Source organism: Macaca mulatta, chromosome 11 (genome assembly GCF_049350105.2).
Source record: "Macaca mulatta isolate MMU2019108-1 chromosome 11, T2T-MMU8v2.0, whole genome shotgun sequence".
Taxonomy (NCBI): Eukaryota; Metazoa; Chordata; class Mammalia; order Primates; family Cercopithecidae; genus Macaca; species Macaca mulatta.
In genome coordinates this window covers 52,121,933-52,143,504 of record NC_133416.1, presented here as the reverse complement: position 1 = coordinate 52,143,504, position 21,572 = coordinate 52,121,933, and the positions used below count along the sequence as shown (strand labels likewise).

General features: G+C 38.7%; 1 long non-coding RNA gene across 2 annotated transcripts in view; it reads right to left on the bottom strand.

Moving 5' to 3' along the window:
- Window positions 1-381: 381 nt before the first annotated feature.
- LOC144332823 (uncharacterized) overlaps window positions 382-21,572 on the bottom strand; it is an 83,127-nt gene continuing 61,936 nt past the window's right edge. For both annotated transcript variants that reach the window (XR_013400968.1, XR_013400967.1), the window contains 2 exons: window positions 19,643-19,759; window positions 382-914 (listed from right to left, as the gene is read on the bottom strand). This is a non-coding gene — a long non-coding RNA (uncharacterized LOC144332823). The remainder of the gene's footprint in view (window positions 915-19,642; window positions 19,760-21,572) is intronic.

Here is a 21,572-nt window from a genome sequence, read left to right as displayed (position 1 = left end):
TATTTGGAAACAGGGTCATTGCAGATATAATTAATTCTGATGAGATAATATCAGAGTAGGTGCCCTTATGACTGGTATTCTATACAAAGGGGAAATATGGACACAGAGTCAGATGTACACAGAGGAAAGATAATGTAGAGACAGTGAGAAGGTAGCCATTTATAAGCCACAGAGAGAGGCCTGGAAGAGATCCTTCTCTCTCAGCTCTCAGAAGGAACCAACCCTGCCAACACCTTGATTTTGGCCTTCAGCCCCCAGAACTGTGAGACAATACATTACTGTTGTTTAAACTATCCAATTTGTGGTATTTTGTTATGACAACCATAGCAGACAAATACAATTACTGTTGTAATGAAGAAACAACAAAGTATTTTTCAAAAAGTTGATAAACGAAAAGAACTTTATTCATTCAAGAAACATTCATTAACTATCTACAATGTACAAATGTTCTATTACAAATTTTACTTGATATCCCAGAAATGGTAGAGGGTAAGAATTATATCTGCATTTTACAAATGAAGTTCACAGTTCAGTAACTTTTCCATTGTCACACAGCAAATAAGTAGTGGAGTAGGAGTTGGATCCAGGGTTGGTTAACTTCAGGATTGGTGCTATAGCTGCTTTTCTATGCTGAATTCCATTGCTGAATGCTTGATCTCATCATTGTTCATTTCAAATATTTAGTGAGCATTCCTTAAGAAGATAGTTGTCTCCCTCCCTCATGTCGATAATGTCAACATGAGACACAGAATGAAAATGCCAGAATGAGATTGCCCACAATGCATGGTATCAAAGTGAAATTATTTTATGGAATCTTGTTTTATTTTATTGTGTTGAAAGGAAAGGCAGTGAACAATGGTTGTTCTCAACATTTCATGTTCATTTTTATCTTGCCAGTTGTCTAAATTAGAAAGCTAAAAAATAGGAATACAGAAAAAAAGGTATTTCAGAAGTCATTTGACTTAAGGGTGGTTTGGCTTAATGACACATTTCAGAGTTTTGTCAAGGATAAATCAAATAGAAAATAACAATGACCTTGTGATATCAATGTTATACTTTCCAAATCTATTACTGTAGTCAGAAGGTTTCTTTGCTGTTCTAACTACTTGAAAAGGGCACTCTGATTCCCTTGTCTAATAAGTCTAGTGATGGCAATTAGGCATGTTGGATGCTAATTATTTTATGCTGCTATTTGTGAATAAACACTTATTCATACTTAACATCCAGCTCAATTATCACTTTCCATCATACTCTCAGGTCAGTTTCTTGCATCCTGTTTTTGCACCAATAACATTTTTGTATATAGAATGTATAATACATTCTTAACAGCATGTATATTCTTAATAACATATGATTTACATATCAAAATTTCCTGATAAATTATAAATTTGTGAAGTTTTGAGATCACTCTTGTTCATCAGCATCTCAAAACCTGACATATTATAAATGATCAAGAGAGCAGAGAGAATTAGAGGTAGAGGGTGCACTAGGAATGACAGAAAAGCAACTTTGCCATCAAACCTAAGACTGCCTCATTGTTTATCTCTCCCAAATGCACTACACTTCCAGTTGGCATGGTTTGCAGGTCATTCCCTCTTGCAAATGCATTCTCCTCTTCCCATCCTTCTTCTGTCTCTCTCCCTGGGAAAATACAGTTACCAGCATTAGTAGTAGTACTAGTTCTATTACTAGTACTGGTAATAGCTACGCTGGTAACAGCCAACACTTCTACAACATTTATTGTGTCCGGTGTTGTTCCAAGTTCTTTATATACACTAACTAATTTAATCTTTAAGATAAATCTCTTAGAAAAACTATATTATTAGCCCCCTTCAACAAGTGATAAAACTAAGGTACAAAGAGATTAACTTGACTACTTGCCTGAGGCAACATAGCTCATAAGTGTTGGAACCAGAATTTGACCTATGCAATCTGGTTCCAGAGTCTGTGCTCTTAACCACTACGTCTTCTTAACCAAGGAAATTGGATCTGTAATTGATAGAGTGATCTAACTATCAATTGTCTATCATCTGTCTATTTATTTTATTAATTACCTTTTTCTATATATAAAAATTATTCGTAATTACGGTCAGGCACTGCATGATAATGCTTTGGCCAGTGATGAAGCACATATATATGATGGTGATCCCTCAAGAGTATAATGGAACTGAAAAATTCCTATTGCCTGGTGATGTTATAATGTCACAGCACAATGCATTACCTTTTCTATGTTTCAATATATAAATACTATTGTGTTACAATTGCCTGCAGTATCTAGTACAGCAACATGCTGTACAGGATTGGTAGCCTAGGAGCAACGGGCTATACCATAGAGCCTTTAAGTACACTCTATGATGTTCACACAGTGATGAAATTACCTAACAGTACACTTCTCAGGATGTATCCCTGTTATTAAGTGATGTATGACCATAGGATTTTTTGTTTTTGTTTTTGTTTTTTTAAATGGAGTGTCACTCTGTCACCCAGGTTGGAGTGCAGTGACACAATCCTGACGCACTGCAACCTCTGCCTCCTGGGTTCAAGCAATTCTCCCACCTCAGCCTTCCAAGTAGCTGGGATTACAGGCGCCCACCAACACGCCCAGCTAAATTTTTGTATTTTTAGTAGAGATGGGGTGTTTCACCATCTTGGTCAGTCAAACTCCTGACCTCAAATGATTTGCCCGCCTTGGCCTCCCAAAGTGCTGGGATTACAGGTGCGAGCCACTGCACGTGGCCTAGTTTTTAATTATTTTAAATTAAAATGTATAAATATATCATTTCATTGTCAAACTTTCAGTGTGGAGTCAAGGCTTTTTCTTTGCTGATGAACATTTCTGATATGGTTTGGCTGTGTCCCCACCCAAATCTCATCTTGAATTATACTTCCACAATTCCCACATGCTGTGGGAGGGACTTGGTGAGAGATAATTTGCATCACAGGGGCAGTTTCCCCCATGCTGTTCTTGTGGTAGTGAATAAGTCTCATGAGATGAGAATTTTGTCAGGGGTTTTTGCTTTTGCATCTTCCTCATTTTCTCTTGTCGCCTCCATGTAAGAAGTGCCTTTCACCTCCTGCCATGATTCTGAGGCCTCCCCAGCCACGTGCCACTGTAAGTTCAGTTAAACCTCTTTTTCTTCCCAGTCTCGGGTATGTCTTTATCAACAGCATGAAAACAGACTAATACAATTTCTTATAGTTCCTATGGCATTATATGTGTCCTTTTTGCATTGTTCTACAATTTTTAGTTTTGATTTCATTTGATTTCAAGATGAGTGGAAATTTAATGCCCTTGCAAAGTAATATGAGTGCAAAATCCATCTAGATGTTTACAAATTTCTTCCAGTTACTTACAGGTGTCTTACCTATACCTGATGTAACCACAATTTCATTTTTTTTAATAATGGCTATTATATGAAGTCTTTCCAAAGCATTAGCTTTTACAGACCTTCGGTTATGTTCATTTTCATGCTGAAATAGAACTGGTTTGTATAATATTTAATTACATTGAGTAACTACAATAGTAAGTACAACTGGCATAAACACTGGGGAATCAACACTCTTGACTCTTGAAAAGCACATAAGTTCTCAAGTGAGAGAAGTTTGAGGCATACCAGTGGGTGGGGTCCTACACAAGCAACCACTAGCCACGCTTATCTGGCAGTCTGTTTATAGAGATGACAGAGATTCGGTTAGTCTGGTGTCAAGCAGAGTTGATTGAATGTTAATGTATTTTGTATCCACTGAGGCCAGTTATCTATTTCCGCCTCTGCAAGCCTTCTTTATCCAACTTCCTTCTCTATAGAGAGGTAATCACTTCCTTTTCTGTGACTCTACAGTAGTTTAAAATGTTTCTATTGTATACTTGTCATTTTTAAATGTAATTTAAAAAAATGTAGCTCTTCCCCACTAGAATGTGAACTAAATTTTACATCTCCAGTGGATAGCACATCTCCTGACACATCATAATTTAATGAAGACTTATTCACAGATAACTAAGAAGGACCTACAGCTGTGATTATTGTGTGTAATTTTTACCCTAAGAACTTCTCAAACCTCAAGTAAAGTTGCTTTGTGAATTTCACAAAGTTCTTGCCCTACAACATTGCAGTTCTATGACTAAGATAGCTCTCCCTCCTTTTTGCATAGATAATTGGATTTAAATTGTATGACATTTTTCTCTCTACAGCTATGAAGTCTATTTCATTTTCCTAACTATAGATTCCCATATTTAAATTCTAGGTGGCAGAGTTTTCCTAGGAAACTGCAAATTGTCATCAGTTCTTGCTGTTTATTTATAAAGGAGTCCAAGCCTTTAGAATAAAACATGAAATCTCATAGTTTTATTTAGCCTTTGATGGAAATATTGTGGGGAGCTACTGAATGTTTATGTCAAATAACTGATTGTTACTGCAATTTAAAATATTCAGTTTCCAAAGGAGTAAAAGATTGTATAAAACTTCTGTAGGGAGAGCATATGTTTTAAGGGTTTTGTTGTTGTTGTTGTTGTTTTTAAGAAGCCATTGGCATAGGCACACCACAATTTGGTGAAGAAACATTTCAGAAAAAGGAAGCAAACTTTGATGAGGTTGACCACTGTTTCGGCTAAACTGCTGACCTAGTGAAGTCTGTATTATTAGTGAAGTATTACTAATAAGCTTTTTAATGGGATTAGTCCTACATTTTTTCTCCTTTGCTGGTATTATAAAGTAACTATATATGTTTGGCTTCGGTCATAATATATTAACTATTTTTACAATGACTTCCTTCATATACCTTAGTGCTGGTATAATCTACAATTGATGGTTTGAAAGAGAGTAAAGAAATGAAAAAGACAAAAAAGCTTAGGAAATACAGTAGCATAATATTTACCAGAATTCTTTATCAACAAAATTATTTTTTGTTTTCAATTAGAGTAGTTATCTTGCTGATTGCTTTTCCATTTTAGTTTTATTGGGCTAAGACAACATCCTTTTCTTTATAACTTTACATTTTTTTTGAGACAGTCTCACACTGTCCCCCAGGCTGAAGTACAGTGGCACAATCATGACTCACTGCAGCCTCAACCTCCCCAGGCTCAGGTAATCCTCCCCAGTCAGGCTCCCAAGTAGCTGGGACTACAGGTGTGTGCCATCACACCTGGCTAATAGTATTTTTTGTAGAGATGGGAGTTCATCAGGTTGCCCAGGCCAGTCTTGAACTCCTGGGCTCAAGTGATCTGCCTGCCTTGGCCTCCCAAGGTGCTAGGATTACAGTGTGATATAACTTGACATTTTAATATTCAGTAAATAATACTCTCATGTATACATATTTGTAAAGGTAAGAGTCTCATTTTGGTAACGTGGTTATGACAGAGTTCTCTAGAGGGACAAAACAAAGGGGAGTTTATTAAGGAGTATTAACTCACACGATCACAAGGTCCCACAAGGTCTGCAAGCTCAGGAGCAAGGAAGCCAGTCTGAACCCCAAAGCTGAAGAGCTTGGAGTCCGATGTTTGAGGGCAGGAAGCATCCAGCACGGGAGAAAGATGAAGGCTAGGAGACTAAACCAGTTCGGTGTTTTCATGTTCTTCTGCCTGATTTTTATTCTGGCCTTGCTGGAAGCTGATTAGATTGTGCTCACCCAGATTAAGAGTAGGTCTGCCTTTCCCAGCCCACAGACTCAAATGTTAATCTCCTTTGGCCACACCCTCACGGGCACACCCAGGAACAATACTTTGCATCCTTCAATCCAATCAAGTTGACACTCAGTATTAGCCATCACATGACCTCATTCAAGAAAACAAGTGAAGGTGGACCACAGAGGGTGAGGAAGGCCTTTTGAGAGATCCATCAAGTTCTCATTACAGAAAACTGAAGAGGACTGTCTGCAAATATAGTCTTAATTTCTTAGCTTCCAAACCAAAACCTTATGAGAAGATTCCTTTTGTTTCAAGGGTAAACATACAAATCTGGAAAACAGTATTTTTTGGCATTTGTCAGAACTATCCCTGGGCAATGGCAGATTGGGTCATTTTCCTGGATTCCTTGCATTACTTTCTTGCTGATGCTACCATTTCCACCTCCCTAAACACATGTACACAATGCCTGGAATGAGCTGGAGTGGAAAGGATAAATTTACAGACTGTTTATTTACAGAGCTTGTATTCTAGTTGGGGAGATAGCCAAAAAAAAAAAAAAAAAAAATACATGACATATATCAGGTAGGAATCAGTGTCTGAAGAAAATTAAATAGGAAGAGGGACTAGATAGTCATAGGGCACATGTCTGTATAGATAAGAATTTATATATGCATGCCTGCATACGTGTGTGTCTTCATGCGTGTGTGTGTGTGTGTGTGTGTGTGTGTGTGTGTGCAGGGGGTGGCAGTATCTTGTAAGGTGACATTTGAGCCAAGACCTGAAAGAATGAAAGGAGTGAGCTTTGTAATACCACATTCAGACTCAGGCAAGAGTGCAGCTTCCCTGGGCTCAGCACACTAGAGGTCCCCACCTATCACAAACACACACAAACACATTTCTTAAAGAATACATGGTGCTTCTGTTACCCAAGGTCAGGCATAGGTGCTGGCACAGCACAGTTCATGACCTTAAACATCTCTTCTTGTGAATGAAACTTCTCAGGCCCCAGGGAAACGCTTGTCAAAAATCTCTTGTTCTGTGACTTCATAACAAAAGGCAATAGTGTCCTAATGCCATAAAGACAAGTGAGTTGTGCTGAGGTGCTAAAATTAAAGAAAAAAATTAATATATTAAAATTGTAAAAAAATTGTATGTAGTTTATATGTATAAAAATATTTAGTACATTTTAAGTAAATTTTCAAAAAATGAAATAAAATTTTACCTTTATTTAAATAATTTTATTAAGATTTTGATGTTCATTTGTTATTGATAATGTACTTTCTACTTGTAATAAATAATTTAACATTTAAAAAACAACTTCTTTGAAAGCCTGAAGAATAATTTCAATATTTTTACATTTAATTTGACTTTTCATTAAAATTTATTCAAATTTTGTGCATTTTGAATATAATTACATTATTTTTTTATCCTTTAGATCAGTATGGTCAATAAAACATGGATTGTTGTGAAAATTTTGATTATAAAACACAGTGATTTTCTGGAAATGAAAGGAAAAAAGAAGTTTAATGGATAAAACATAATAATTTCTGAATTATATAGGTCTTTAAATTATTAAGTCTCTAAACATTGCTGTTCCATCAACAGAACACCTAGAGATGCACAAAAATTATTAAAATTAGTGGACATTGATGTTTGGCCTACTATATTATATAATAACCACAGCTTTAGCCTTAAAAAGTTGTCATCATGGGTCTAACAACAGATGAAGGGATAAAGAAAAGGAACTGGAACAACTCCAGTCTACAGCTCCCAGCATGAGAGATGCAGAAGACGGGTGATTTCTGCATTTCAAACTGAGGTTTCGGGTTCATCTTACTGGGGCTCGTCGGACAGTGGGTGCAGGACAGGGGGTGCAGCCCACCGAGTGTGAGCCGCAGGGCAAGGTATCGCCTCACCCAGGAAGCACAAGGGGTCAGGGAATTCCCTTTCCTAGCCAAACAAAGCAGTGACAGATGGCGCCTGGAAAATCGAGTCACTCCCACCCTAATACTGCACTTTTCCAATGGTTTTAGCAAATGGCACACCAGAAGATTACATCCCGCGCCTGACTCAGAGGGTCCCACGCTCCGGAGCCTGGCTCATTGGTAGCTCAGCAGTCTGAGATCTAACTGCAAGGAGGCAGCAAGGATGGGGAATGGGCGCCCACCATTGCTGAAGCTTGAGTAGGCAAACAAAGCAGCCGGGAAGCTCGAACTGGGTGGAGCCCACTGCAGCTCAAGGAGGCCTGCCTGCCTGCCTCTGTAGACTCCACCTCTGGAGGCAGGGCATAGCTGAACAAAAGGCAGCAGAAACCTCTGCAGATTTAAATGCCCCTGTCTGACAGTTTTGAAGAGAGTAGTGGTTCTCCCAGCACAGAGTCTGAGATCTGAGAATGGACAGACTGCCTCCTCAAGTGGGTCCCTGACCCCCCAATAGCCTAACTGGGAGGCACCCCCTAGGAGGGGAAGACCGACACCTCACATGACCAGGTACTCCTCTGAGATGAAGCTTCCAGAGGAACAATCGGCAGCAACATTTGCTGTTCAGCAATATTTGCTGTTCTGCTGCCTCCACTGCTGATACGCAGGCAAACAGAGTCTGGAGTGGACCTCCAGCAAACTCCAACAGACCTGCAGCTGAGGGTCCTGACTGTTACAAGGAAAACTAACAGACAGAAAGGACATCTACACCAAAACCCCATCTGTATGTCACCATCATCAAAGACTAAAGGTAGATAAAATCACAAAGATGAGGAAAAAACAGAACAGAAAAGCTGAATATTCTAAAAACCAGAGTGCCTCTCCCCCTCCAAAGGAATGCAGCTCCTCGCCAGCAGCGGAACAAAGCTGGATGGAGAATGACTTTGACAAGTTGAGAGAAGAAGGCTTCAGATGATCAAACTTCTCTGACCTAAAGGAAGAAGTTCGATCCCATCACAAAGAAGCTAAAAAACCTTGAAAAAAGATTAGATGAATGGCTAATTAGAATAACCACTGTAGAGAAGTCCTTAAATGACCAGATGGAGCTGAAAACCATGGCATGAAAACTACATGATGAATGCACAAGCTTCAGTAGCCAATTCAATCAACTGGAAGAAAGGGTATCAGTGACTGAAGATCAAATGAATGAAATGAAGCAAAAAGAGAAGTTTACAGAAAAAAGAGTAAAAGGAAACAAACAAAGCCTCCAAGAAATATGGGACTACGTGAAAAGACTAAATCTACATCTGATTGGTGTACCTGAAAGTGATGGGGAGAATGGAACCAAGTTGGAAAACACTCTGCAGGATATTATTCAGGAGAACTTCACCAACCTAGCAAGGCAGGACAACATTCAAATTCAGGAAATACAGAGAATACCACAAAGATACTCCTCGAGAACAGCAACTCCAAGACACATAATTGTCAGATTCACCAAAGTTGAAATGAAGAAAAAAATGTTAAAGGCAGCCAGAGAGAAAGGTCGGGTTACCCACAAAGGGAAGCTCATCAGACTAACAGCAGACCTCTCGGTAGAAACCCTACAAGCCAGAAGAGAGTGTGGGCCAATATTCAACATTCTTAAAGAAAAGAATTTTCAACCCAGAATTTCATATCCAGCCAAACTAAGCTTCATAAGTGAAGGAGAAATCAAATCCTTTACAGACAAGCAAATGGTGAGAGATTTTGTCACCATCAGGCCTGCCCTATAAGAGCTCCTGAAGGAAGCACTAAACCGGGAAAGAAACAACTGGTACCAGCCACTGCAAAAACATACCGAATTGCAAAGACCATCAATGCTAGGAAGAAACTGCATCAACTTACGAGCAAAATAACCAGCTAACTTCATAATGACAGTATCAAATTCATACATAACAATATTAACCTTAAATGTAAATGGGCTAAATACTCCAATTAAAAGACACAGACTGGCAAACTGGATACAGAGTCAAGACCCATCAGTTTGCTGTATTCAGGAAACTCATCTCACGTGCAGAGACACACATAGACTCAAAATAAAGGGATGGAGGAAGATCTACCAAGCAAATGGAAAACAAAAAAGGTAGGAGTTTCAATCCTAGTCTCTGATAAAACAGACTTTAAACCAACAAAGATCAAAAGAGACAAAGAAGGCCATTACATAATGGTAAAGGGATCAATTCAACAAGAGGAGCTAACTATCCTAAATGTATATGCACCCAATACAGAAGCACCCAGATTCATAAAGCAAGTCCTTAGAGACCTACAAAGAGACTCAGACACCCACACAATAATAATGGGAGACTTTAACACCCCACTGTCAACATAGACAGATTAACGAGACAGAAAGTTAACAGGATATCCAGGAATTGAACTCAGCTCTGCACTAAGTGGACCTAATAGACATCTACAGAACTCTCCACCCCAAATCAACAGAATATACATTCTTCTCAGCACCACATTGCACTTTTTCCAAAATTGACCACATAGTTGGAAGTAAAGCACTCCTCAGCAAATGTACAAGAACAGAAATTATAACAAACTGTCTCTGAGACCACAGTGCAGTCAAATTAGAACTCAGGATTAAGAAACTCACTCAAAACCCCTGAACTACATGGAAACTGAGGAACCTGCTCCTGAATGACTACTGGGTACATAACGAAATGAAGGCAGAAATAAAGATGTTCTTTGAAACCAATGAGAACAAAGACACAACATACCAGAATCTCTGGGACACATTTAAAGCAGTGTGTAGAGGGAAATTTATAGCACTAAATGCCCACAAGAAAAAGCAGGAGAGTTCTAAAATTGACACCCTAACGTCACAATTAAACGAACTAGAGAAGCAAGAGCAAACACATTCGAAAGCTAGCAGAAGGTTAGAAATAACTAAGATCAGAGCAGAACTGAAGGAGATAGAGACATAAAAAGCCCTTCAAAAAGTCAATGAATCCAGGAGCTGGTTTTTGGAAAAGATCAACAAAATTGATAGACCGCTAGCAAGACTAATGAAGAAGAAAAGAGAGAAGAATCATATAGATGCAATAAAAAATGATAAAGGGGATATCACCACTGATCCCACAGAAATACAAATTACCATCAGAGAATACTATAAACACTTCTATGCAAATAAACTAGAAAATCTAGAAGAAATGGATAATTTCCTGGACACATACACCCTCCCAAGACTAAACCCAGAAGAAGTTGAATCCCTGAATAGAGCAATAACAAGTTCTGAAATTGAGGCAATAATTAATAGCCTACCAACCCAAAAAAGTCCAGGATCAGATGGATTCAGAGCCGAATTCTACCAGAGGTACAAGGAGGAGCTGGTACCATTCCTTCTGAAACTATCCAATCAATAGAAAAGGAAGGAATCCTCCCTAACTCATTTTATGAGGTCAACATCATCCTGATACCAAAGCCTGACAGAGACACAACAAAAAAAGAGAACTTTAGACCAATATCCCTGATGAACACTGATGCAAAAATCCTCAATAAAATACTGGCAAACCAAATCCAGCAGCACAACCAAAAGCTTATCCACCATCATTAAGTCAGCTTCATCCCTAGGATGCAAGGCTGGTTCAACATACACAAATCAATAAATGTAATCCAGCACATACAAGGGAACCTAAGACAAAAACCACATGATTATCTCAATAGATGCAGAAAAGGCCTTTGAGAAAATTCTACAGTCCTTCATGCTAAAAACACTCAATAAATTCGGTATTGAAGGAACATATCTCAAAATAATAAGAGCTATTTATGACAAGCCCACAGCCAATATCATACTGAATGGGCAAAAACTGGAAGCATTCCCTTTGAAAACTGGCACAAGACAGGGATGCCCTCTCTCAGCACTCCTATTCAACACAGTGTTGGAAGTTCTGTCCAGGGCAGTCAGGCAAGAGAAAGAAATAAAGGGTATTCAATTAGGAAAAGAGGAAGTCAAATTGTCCCTGTTTGCAGATGATGTGATTGTATATTAGAAAACCCCACCATCTCAGCCCAAAATCTCCTTAAGCTGATAAGCAACTTCAGCAAAGTCTCAGGATACAATATCAATGTGGAAAAATCACAAGCATTCTTATATACCAATAACAGACAAACAGAGAGCCAAATCATGAGTGAACTCCAATTCACAATTGCTTCAAATAGAATAAAATGCCTAGGAATCCAACTTGCAAGGGATGTGAAGGACCTCTTCAAGGAGAACTACAAACCACTGCTCAATGAAATAAAAGAGGACACAAACAAATGGAAGAACATTCCATGCTCATGGATAGGAAGAATCAATATCATGAAAATCGCCGTACTGCCCAAGGTAATGTATAGATTCAATGCCATACCCATCAAACTACCAATGACTTTATTCACAGAATTGGAAAAAACTACTTTAAAGTTCATATGGAACCAAAAAGGAGCCTGCATTGCCAAGTCAATCCTAAGCAAAAGGAACAAAGCTGGAGGCATCATGCTGCCTGACTTCAAACTATACTACAAGGCTACAGTAACCAAAACAGCATGGTACTGGTACCAAAACAGAGATATAGACCAATGGAACAGAACAGAGCCCTCAGAAATAATACCACACATCCACAACCATCTGATCTTTGACAAACCTCAGAAAAACAAGAAATGGGGAAAGGATTCCCTATTTAATAAATGGTGCTGGGAAAACTGGCTAGCCATAAGTAGAAAGCTGAAACTGGGTCCATTCCTTACACCTTATACAAAAATTAATTCAAGAGGGGTTAAATACTTAATGTTAGACTTAAAACTATAAAAAACCTAGAAGATAACCTAGGCAATACCATTCAGGACATAGGCACGGGCAAGGACTTCATGTCTAAAACACCAAAGCAATGGCAACAAAAGCCAAAATTGACAAATGGGATCTAATTTAACTAAAGAGCTTCTTCACAGCAAAAGAAACTACCATCAGAGTGAAGAGACAACCTACAGAATGGGAGAAAAATTTTGCAATCTACTCATCTGACAAAGGGTTAATATCCAGAGTCTACAAAGAACTCAAACAAATTTACAAGAAAAAAAATCAAACACCCCCATCAAAAAGTGGGCAAAGGATATGAACAGATACTTCTCAAAAGAAGACATTTATGCAGCCAACAGACACATGAAAACATGCTCATCATCACTGGCCATCAGAGAAATGCAAATCAAGACCACAATGATATACCATCACACACCAGTTAGAATGGCGATCATTAAAAAGTCAGGAAACAACCGAAATGGAAAGGATATGGAGACATAGGAACACTTTTACCCTGTTGGTGGGACTGTAAACTAGTTCAACCATTGTGTAAGACAGTGTGGCGATTCCTCAAGGATCTAGAACTAGAAACACCATTTGACCCAGCCATCCCATTACTGGGTATATACCCAAAGAATTATAAATCATGCTGCTAAAATGACACACACACAACATATGTTTATTGTGGCACTATTCACAGTAGCAAAGACTTGGAACCAACCCAAATGTCCATCAATGATAGACTGGATAAAGAAAATGTGGCACATATACACCATGGAATACTATGCAGCCATAAAAAAGGATGAGTTCATGTCCTTTGTAGGGACATGGATGAAGCTGGAAACCATCATTCTCAGCAAACTATTGCAAGGACAAAAAACCAAACACTGCATGTTCTCACTCACAGTTGGGAATTGAACAATGAGATCAGTTGGACACAGGAAGGGGAACATCACACACTGGGCCTGTAGTGGGGTGCAGGGAGGGGGGCAGGGGGAGGGATAGCATTAGGAGATACACCTAATGTAAATGAGGAGTTAATGGGTGCAGCACACCAACATGGCACATGTATGCATATGTAACAAACCTGCACGTTGTGCACATGTACCCTAGAACTTAAAGTATAATAATAAAAATAAATAAATAAATAAAATTTAAAAATTGTCATCATGAACATTTGTCAGGGCAAGAGAATAGAGTACACTTTATTTGGCAGCTTGTTATCTTGCCTTATCATTTTAAACATAAAATAAGGATCATTTTTTTCACTTTTGCCCTGGGCCCTACAAACACAAGGAGTAAGTCTAGAACCCTGCAAAGATCTGAGGAAAGAATGTTCTGGATTGAGGAAAGAGCAAGCACAAAAGCCCCGTCAGTCCATTTGAGCAAGTGTAACAAAATGCCATACACTGGGTACTTCCACAACAGAAAGTTACTTTCTCACAGTTCTGGAGGCTGGAAGTCTGTGATCAGGGTGCCAGCATGTCTGGGCTTCAGGGTCGGCCATCTTCCTCACTTGCAGATGGCCATCTTTCTTTGTCCTTGCATGGCAGAGAGAGTGTGAGCAAGCAAGCTCTCTGGTGTTTCTTCTCATAAGGACTCTAGCCCCATGACGAGGGCTCTGCCCTCATGATCTCATGTAACTCTTAAGACCTTCCAAGGGCCCCATCTCCAAATAATATTACATTGGAGGTTAGGGTTTTAACATATAAACTTGAGTTCAGGGCAGGTGGGTACAAAATTCAGTCCCTAGCAGGCCCTGATGTAAAAACAAGCATGGCATCTTTGAAGATCAGCAAAATGGCCACTTTCAGCCAGAGTTAGATGAGCAAAAGACGGTATGAAACAAACCAGATGAGCAGGAGGCCACAAATCCAAGAGGCAGGCAGTGCCAGGTGATCTAGGTGTGCCATTGTAAGAAATCCAGATTTAGTTCCAGTGTGATGGGAAGCCTTTGGAGAATTGAGAGCAGGGAAGTGACAATATGTATATTTTAAAGAAAATCACTTAGGTTGCTACAGAAAGACAAAACTGGAAATGAAAGGAGTCAGTAGTCTACTATAATAATCCAGACAAGAGATGATAGTGGCTTGAATTAGGATCCTAGTGGTAGAGGAACCAAAAAACCAAATAGCCAAAGCAATGCTAAGCAAAAATAACAAAGCCAGAGTCATCACACTACCTGACTTTCAACTACACTGTAAAGCCACAGTAACCAAAACAGTTTGGTACTAGTACAGAAACAGACACATTGACCCATGAAACAGAATAGAAAACTCAGAAATAAAGCCACACACCTACAGCCACCTGATTTTTGAGAAAGTCAACAAAACAGTGGGGAAAGGACTACCTATTCAATAAATGGTGCTGAGATAAATAAATGGCTGACCATATGCAGTAGATTGAAGTTGGACCCCTACCATTCACCATATACAAAAACTAGCTATAATATTTATATAATGTAATATAAGACCTCAAACTATAAAAAGCCTGGAAGACAACCTAGGAAATACTCTTCTCGACATTGGCCTCGGCAAAGAATTTTTGGCTAAGTCCCCAGAAGCAATGGCAACAAAACCAAAAATAGACAAGTGGGACCTAATTAAACTAAAGTGCTTCTGCACAGCAAAAGATACTATTAGCAGAGCAAACAAATAACTTACAGCATGGGAGAAGATATTTGCAAACCATGCATCTGACAAAGGTCTAATATACAGAATTTATAGGGAACTGAAACAAATCAACAAGCAAAAATACCCACAAATAACCCCATTAAAAAACGGGTGAAGGGCATGAAGAGATACCTCTCAAAAAGAAACATACAGGTGGCCAACAGGCACATGATAAAATGCTTAGCATCACTAATCATCAGAAAGATGCAAATCAAAACCACAATGTGATACAATCTCATACCACCTGGAGTGGCTATTACTAAAAAGTCAAAAAACGACCGGGTGTGGTGGCTCACGCCTGTAATCCCAGCACTTTGGGAGGCCGAGGCGAGTGGATCACAAGGTCAGGAGATCAAGACCATCCTGGCTATCATGGTGAAACCCCATCTCTACTAAAAATGCAAAAAATTAGCCGGGTGTGGCGGCGGGCACCTGTAGTCCCAGCTACTTGGGAGGCTGAGGCAGGAGAATGGCGTGAACCTGGGAGGCGGAGCTTACAGTGAGCCGAGATCCGGCCACTGCACTACAGCCTGGGCGACTGAGGGAGACTCCGTCTCAAAAAAAAAAAAAAAAAAAAAAAAAAAAAAGGTCAAAAAACAACAGATGCTGGAAAGGCTGCAGAGAAAAGGGAACACTTGCACACTGTTGGTGGGAATGTAAATTAGTCCAGCCACTGTGGAAAGCAGTCTGGAGATTTCTCAAAGAACTTAAAACAGAGCTACCATTTGATGCAGCAATCCCATTTCTGGATAAATATCCAAAGGAAGATACATTATTCTACCCAAAAGATACATGTACTCATATGTTCATTGCTGTGCTATTCACAATAGCAAAGACTTGGAATCAACCCAGGTGCCCATCAATGGTAGATTGGATAAAGAAAATGTGGTACATGTACACCATGGAATACTATGCATCCATAAAAAGTGAAATCATGTCCTTTGCAGCAACATGGATGGAGCTGGAAACCATAATCCTAAGCAAATGTATGCAGAAACAGAAAACCAACTACTATTTGTTCTCACTTATAAATGGGAGATAAACACTGAGCATACATGGACATAAATTTGAGAACAATAGACACTGTGGACTGCTAGAGGGTGGAGGGAAGGAGGGAGGGCTGGGTTTAAAAACTACTCATTGGATACTATGCTCACTACCTGGGTGATGGGATCCATACCGCAAACCTCAGCACCATGCAATATTCCCATGTAACAAACCTGCACATGGACCCCCTGTAAAAACAAAACCAAAAACTACTAGAAGATAACACAGGAGAAAAATCTAGATGCTCTTGGGCAAGGTGATGACTTTTTAGCTCTAGGAAATAGATAATTGATAAACTGGACTTCATTAAAATTAAATTTTTGTTCTGTGAAAAACACTGTCAACAGAATGAGACTAGGAGAAAACATTTGCAAAGGATATACCAGACAAAGACATTCAAGATAATACATTTGAGATATCCAGATAACTTTTAGAACATGATGAGAAATGAACAAACTAATGAAGAAATGGGCAAAAGATCTGAACAGGCCAGGCACGGTAGCTCACACCCATAATTGTAACACTTTGGGAGGCCAAGGCGGGTGAATCACTTGAGGTCAGGAGTTTGAGACCAGCCTGGCAAACATGGTGAAACCCAGTCTCTACGAAAATTAGCCATGTCTGGTGGTGCGTGCCTGTAGTCCCAGCTACTCGGGCAGCTGAGGCAGGAGAATTGCTTGAACCTGGGAGGCAGAGGTTGCAGCGAGCTGAGATTACACCACTGTGCTCCAACCTGGGCGACAGAGTAAGACTCTGTTTAAAAAAAAAAAGACAAAAGAAGATACACAGATGGCAAATAAGGATATGAAACGATACTCAACATCATATGTCATTAGGGAACTGCAAATTAGAACAACAAGATTCTGCTACACATCTATTAGAATGGCAAAAGTCCAACACACTGACAACATCTAATGCTTACGAGGATGTGGAGCATCAGGAACTCTCATTCATTGCTGATGGAAATGCAAAATGGTACAACCAAGATTGAAGAAACAGTTTGGTGGTTTCTTACAAAACTAAACATGCTCTTACCATATGATCCAGCAATTGCATTCCTTGTTATTCACTCAAATGAATCAAAAAGTTAAGCCCACACAAAAACCTGCACCCAAATGTTTATAGCAGTTTTATTCATAATTGCCAAAACTTGGAAGGATGTCCTTCAGTAGGTGAATACATAAGTAAACTGTGGTACATTTAGACAATGGACTGTTATTCAGCACTAAGAGGAAATTAGTTATCAAGCCAGGAAAGACATGGAGGAAACTAAAATACATACTATTAAGTGAAAGAAGCCAATCTGAAAAGGCTACATACTGTATGATTCTAACTATATATCATTCTGGAAAAGGCAAAATCATAAAGATAAGTAAAAAGATCAGTGGTTGCCAGGGGTTGGGGAAAGGGATGATTTTTAGGGCGGTGAAACTATTATCTGTGATACTATTATAGTGGATACATGTCATTAATACATTTGTCAAAACTCCTAGCATATAAAACACCAAGAGTGAACTCCAATGTGAACCATTATGGACTCTGATTTATAATGATGTGTCAGTGTAGGTTCATTGCTTGTAATAAATGTAGCACTCTGGTTTGGGATGTTGACAGTGTGTATTTGTCAGGGGCGAGGTGGGGGAAAGTAGAGGGTATATGGAACTCTGTACTTTCAATTTTGCTGTGAACCTAAAACTGCTCTAAAAATAAACTCTATTAAAAATCATTTCAGTCATCACTGTCCTTCATTTCCTAAAGTTAAATGTCTTGAAAATCATTGTTTTGTGTGTGTGTGTATATATGTGTATGTGTGTGTGTCTGATGGGAGGATAAATCTGGTCCCTATTACTCCATCTTAGCTGGAAGTGGGAGTACCTCTTTTCTAACATCTGTGTGAGTCTCACTTCTAAAAGTATATCAGAAGAAATGAATCACACACTTCTTTTAGAATAAAAACTGCCCCTCTGTATGTTTAAGCCAGGAAGTACAAATCTAAATTCCTAAAAGAGCTTCTAATTGTAGGGAAACATTTAGAAACAGTTTACTAGTAGGCATAACCAGGTATTACGGCCAATTTCAAAGAAGGCAAAGTCTTCAGCACAATGCCACTCTCCTAGGTTGGGTCTTCCTCCCCACAGCCATTGTCTTTGGGGCCTCCTGGTTCTCCAGAATTCCTTTCACATCCTGCTTTACTCAAGACTGTACTCTCTTTTGGTTCAAACAATTTGCTCTGGACCATGTCTTGTTCTTGGCTAATACATATTGGAGAGAAAATGAATATTATTGGGTAAATATATTGTGTCAGCATTTTAATGGACATCTATTAAAAACTGTCTTATTTTTTGACAGAGTCTCACTGTGTTGCACAGGCTGCAGTGCAGTGGCATGATTCTGGCTCACTGCAATCTCTGCCTCTTGGGTTCAAGACACTCTTGTGCCTCGTGCCTCAGCCTCCAGAGTAGCTGGTTCTACAGGCCCCCGCCACTATGCCTGACTAATTTTTGTATTTTTAGTAGAGACGGGATTGCATCATGTTGGCCAGGCTGGTCTCGAACTCCTGTCCTCAATGATCTGCTCACCTCGGCCTCCCAAAGTTTTGGGATTACAGGCGTGAGCCAACACGCCTGACCAAAAACTGTCTTGGTGCGCAGCAATGACTCGAATTACAGAAGTTCTAGATATTCTGGCAGGCTGTTGGAAATGATATTTTTACGTAGATCAGAGTTTTTATTTCCTGTATTACACACATTGGGCTAGCTCCTAGGGTTCTTTCTTTAGGGTCAACCTTATCAACAGATAACCTGCTTTTGGTTTTCTCTTCATTTTTAAAAATTAATTGGCTTCCATTTCTAAATTTCTCTGTATTTCTTTGAAAATGACAAGTAAAGTAAAATAATGTCATTTTCCCTCCATCTTTATTAGTCAAAGAGAAATGATTGCAGTTAACCACAGCACTTAAGAGCTTTGGTGTAGTTTTTGGTTTGTAAATATCCTTGCTTCACGTATTTGAATGTTGAAAGTAGTTATCTGAAACCTGTGAGGTTTTTCATCTAATTGAACCTAGTCTAGTTTTACAAATATGAAAGTGACATTCCACTAACTTCCAAAAATTAGTGGATGGGGCGGACTGCTGGAAACCAAATCAATAACACAAAGTGTAATGGGAAGTTAGCAGTAATCTACTGAAAGTTCGTGAGAATATATGTTAGCTGACCAATTTGACAATGTCCTGCCTGAAATTTATGAGTAAATGCCAATTTTTCACATTTGTGACAATCAAGTCATAGAAAAAGAGGGGATTTGGGAAGTTATGACTAACATTTCCTAAACATATCCATCAGGTGTGGAGTATGTAGAGAATACTGTGGCTGTGTCTTTGGTGTTGGGGAATAGAAACATAAAACAGCAGAAGTAGAGACAGAGCCCTGTCCTCAAATAATTTATAACATATTTCAGTCAATTCCAAAGAAAAGTATTTCATTAACCCAGCAAGAAAATAAAAACATGAAAGGTGAACCAGCATACAATATTTTCACTCGTTCATACCCCTAGGCCTTCCCATTCTTACCCGTGAGAGAGTGAGTGGTGATGTTGTTAATGTTAATTTACAAATCAAACCATGGAGTGCAGATTTTTCAGATCCCAGGTCTGCAGCTTTCATTGCATCATCTGAACTGAAGTTCCACTGTAATAAAAGACAAGGGTTATTGTGATGAGCCAACAACTCCATGGATGAGGGAGTCTGGTGAAAGAGTCCTATATTTACACAAGTGGTTCTGCCTTATGATCTCATCTTCAGTGTGGTGATGCTTTACTTATTTCAAAGCAAGAATATCTGTCCTATCCTAAGGAAACCAGACTACAATAAAAGAAAAATCTCTGTTTCATTTTGAGAAAATGTTCATTTAAGTATATAAACTGTATAACCAATATGAAGAATACAATGCATTTTTCTTATATGAGTATTAGATACTAATGGTATCCTAATTATTTATATGGGCAAGAGATTTTCAATATCTAAAAATAATTACAGATTTACAGATAGTCACACAGTTGCATAACTTTCTATTGTAATTTATTATTTGCTGTTGGAAAGCAAATTCATTTATTGTAACCAAAAGATGTGTTACAGGGTTATTTCATACATGGGAGATTTTCAAAGTCCTGCAATGATGACATTGATATAGTGCCATTACTCTGTTATAACCTTTGTATATTATTTAAGTGTAACAAATACTTCATTCATTGCTTGCCCTAAACTTTTCATTTGGTGACATTCTTGCTGCTGTGTTAATATCAGGTCTTTTAAGCTGGACCTCATGGTCCATTACCCTTTCTTTAGATTTGACCCCATGAAGTTTAGGGGTCTTGAGCACAGTGTGAAAAAGCAAAGGGTTTCACTCTCACCCAAGGAGCTCATTAGGACTTTATAGAAACACAATAAATACTCACACAGTACTAACATTTGCACTGAAGGATGCTCACCAGACACACAGCCTGGTGTCAGAAGGTGTTCATTGTTCCCTTTATTTAGGCCTGCACACTGATTTAGCCTGCTAACTAAAGAGAGTGCTCATTTGTAAGCTGGCATTTTTTTTTTTTTTTTTTTTTTTTTTTTTTTGCTTTGTAAGAAAGATTCATTTACTGGTATCTTAGCTTTGTGGGATTTTTTTCCACCTTTCTCTATCTTGATCCATTTCTTAATGCTTCTACTTAAATTTTGAATTGCATAACTTAAATCAACCTCCACAATCCATGACGAAATTCCAATGAGAACTGCTGACAGCAATATCTGTACTGGAGACCTTTATTATCTCATAAACTACAATGTATTATAATTCATCAATCCCATTTGTCTTATTAAATACAGTCTTATAATGCAAGTAAATATTACTAGGTTGGTTTAGAGGAGAACTGCCGCCAACAAAGCTACTTTAGCTTTAATTTTAAAGCTCAGTATGCATTAAGTCTCTGCTACACCTTCCAAAATTTTTGTATTTGATAGTAAAAAGTTACGTCATTACATAGACCAAGGAAATTTTTATCATATTATTATGCTGAATTACTACCATAACAAAGGTTTCCCTCTTTAAAATATATTTCATTCTGACAGTGTCATGATTTTCTTCCAGGGTTGGGTAGACAGCATGAAATGGGATTTGTCTCCAGAAGTAGAAGCAGCTTGTGAGTGTGAAGTCCTTTTTTCTAGGGATGCCTTTTATGGGTAAGGTTGGAGACTCTAACTCTGCTATTGAAATTAATCAGATTTTCTTGGGCAGAATGCTTCTGGAACCCCCTGTAAAGACTCTTTTCCTCCTCAGCAAATTGCTTAATGAAAACACCAGATTACACAAAACAAAAGCGGTTTTCCCATTTATGTCAATCAAGCTTTGATGGTTTTGCTTTTATTTGTACAACAGGAAAATAATGGGACAATTTTGTTTTACAAAGTCTGGATTCATTGCCTCACCTCTGCATAACTTTCCAAGAAAATTTCA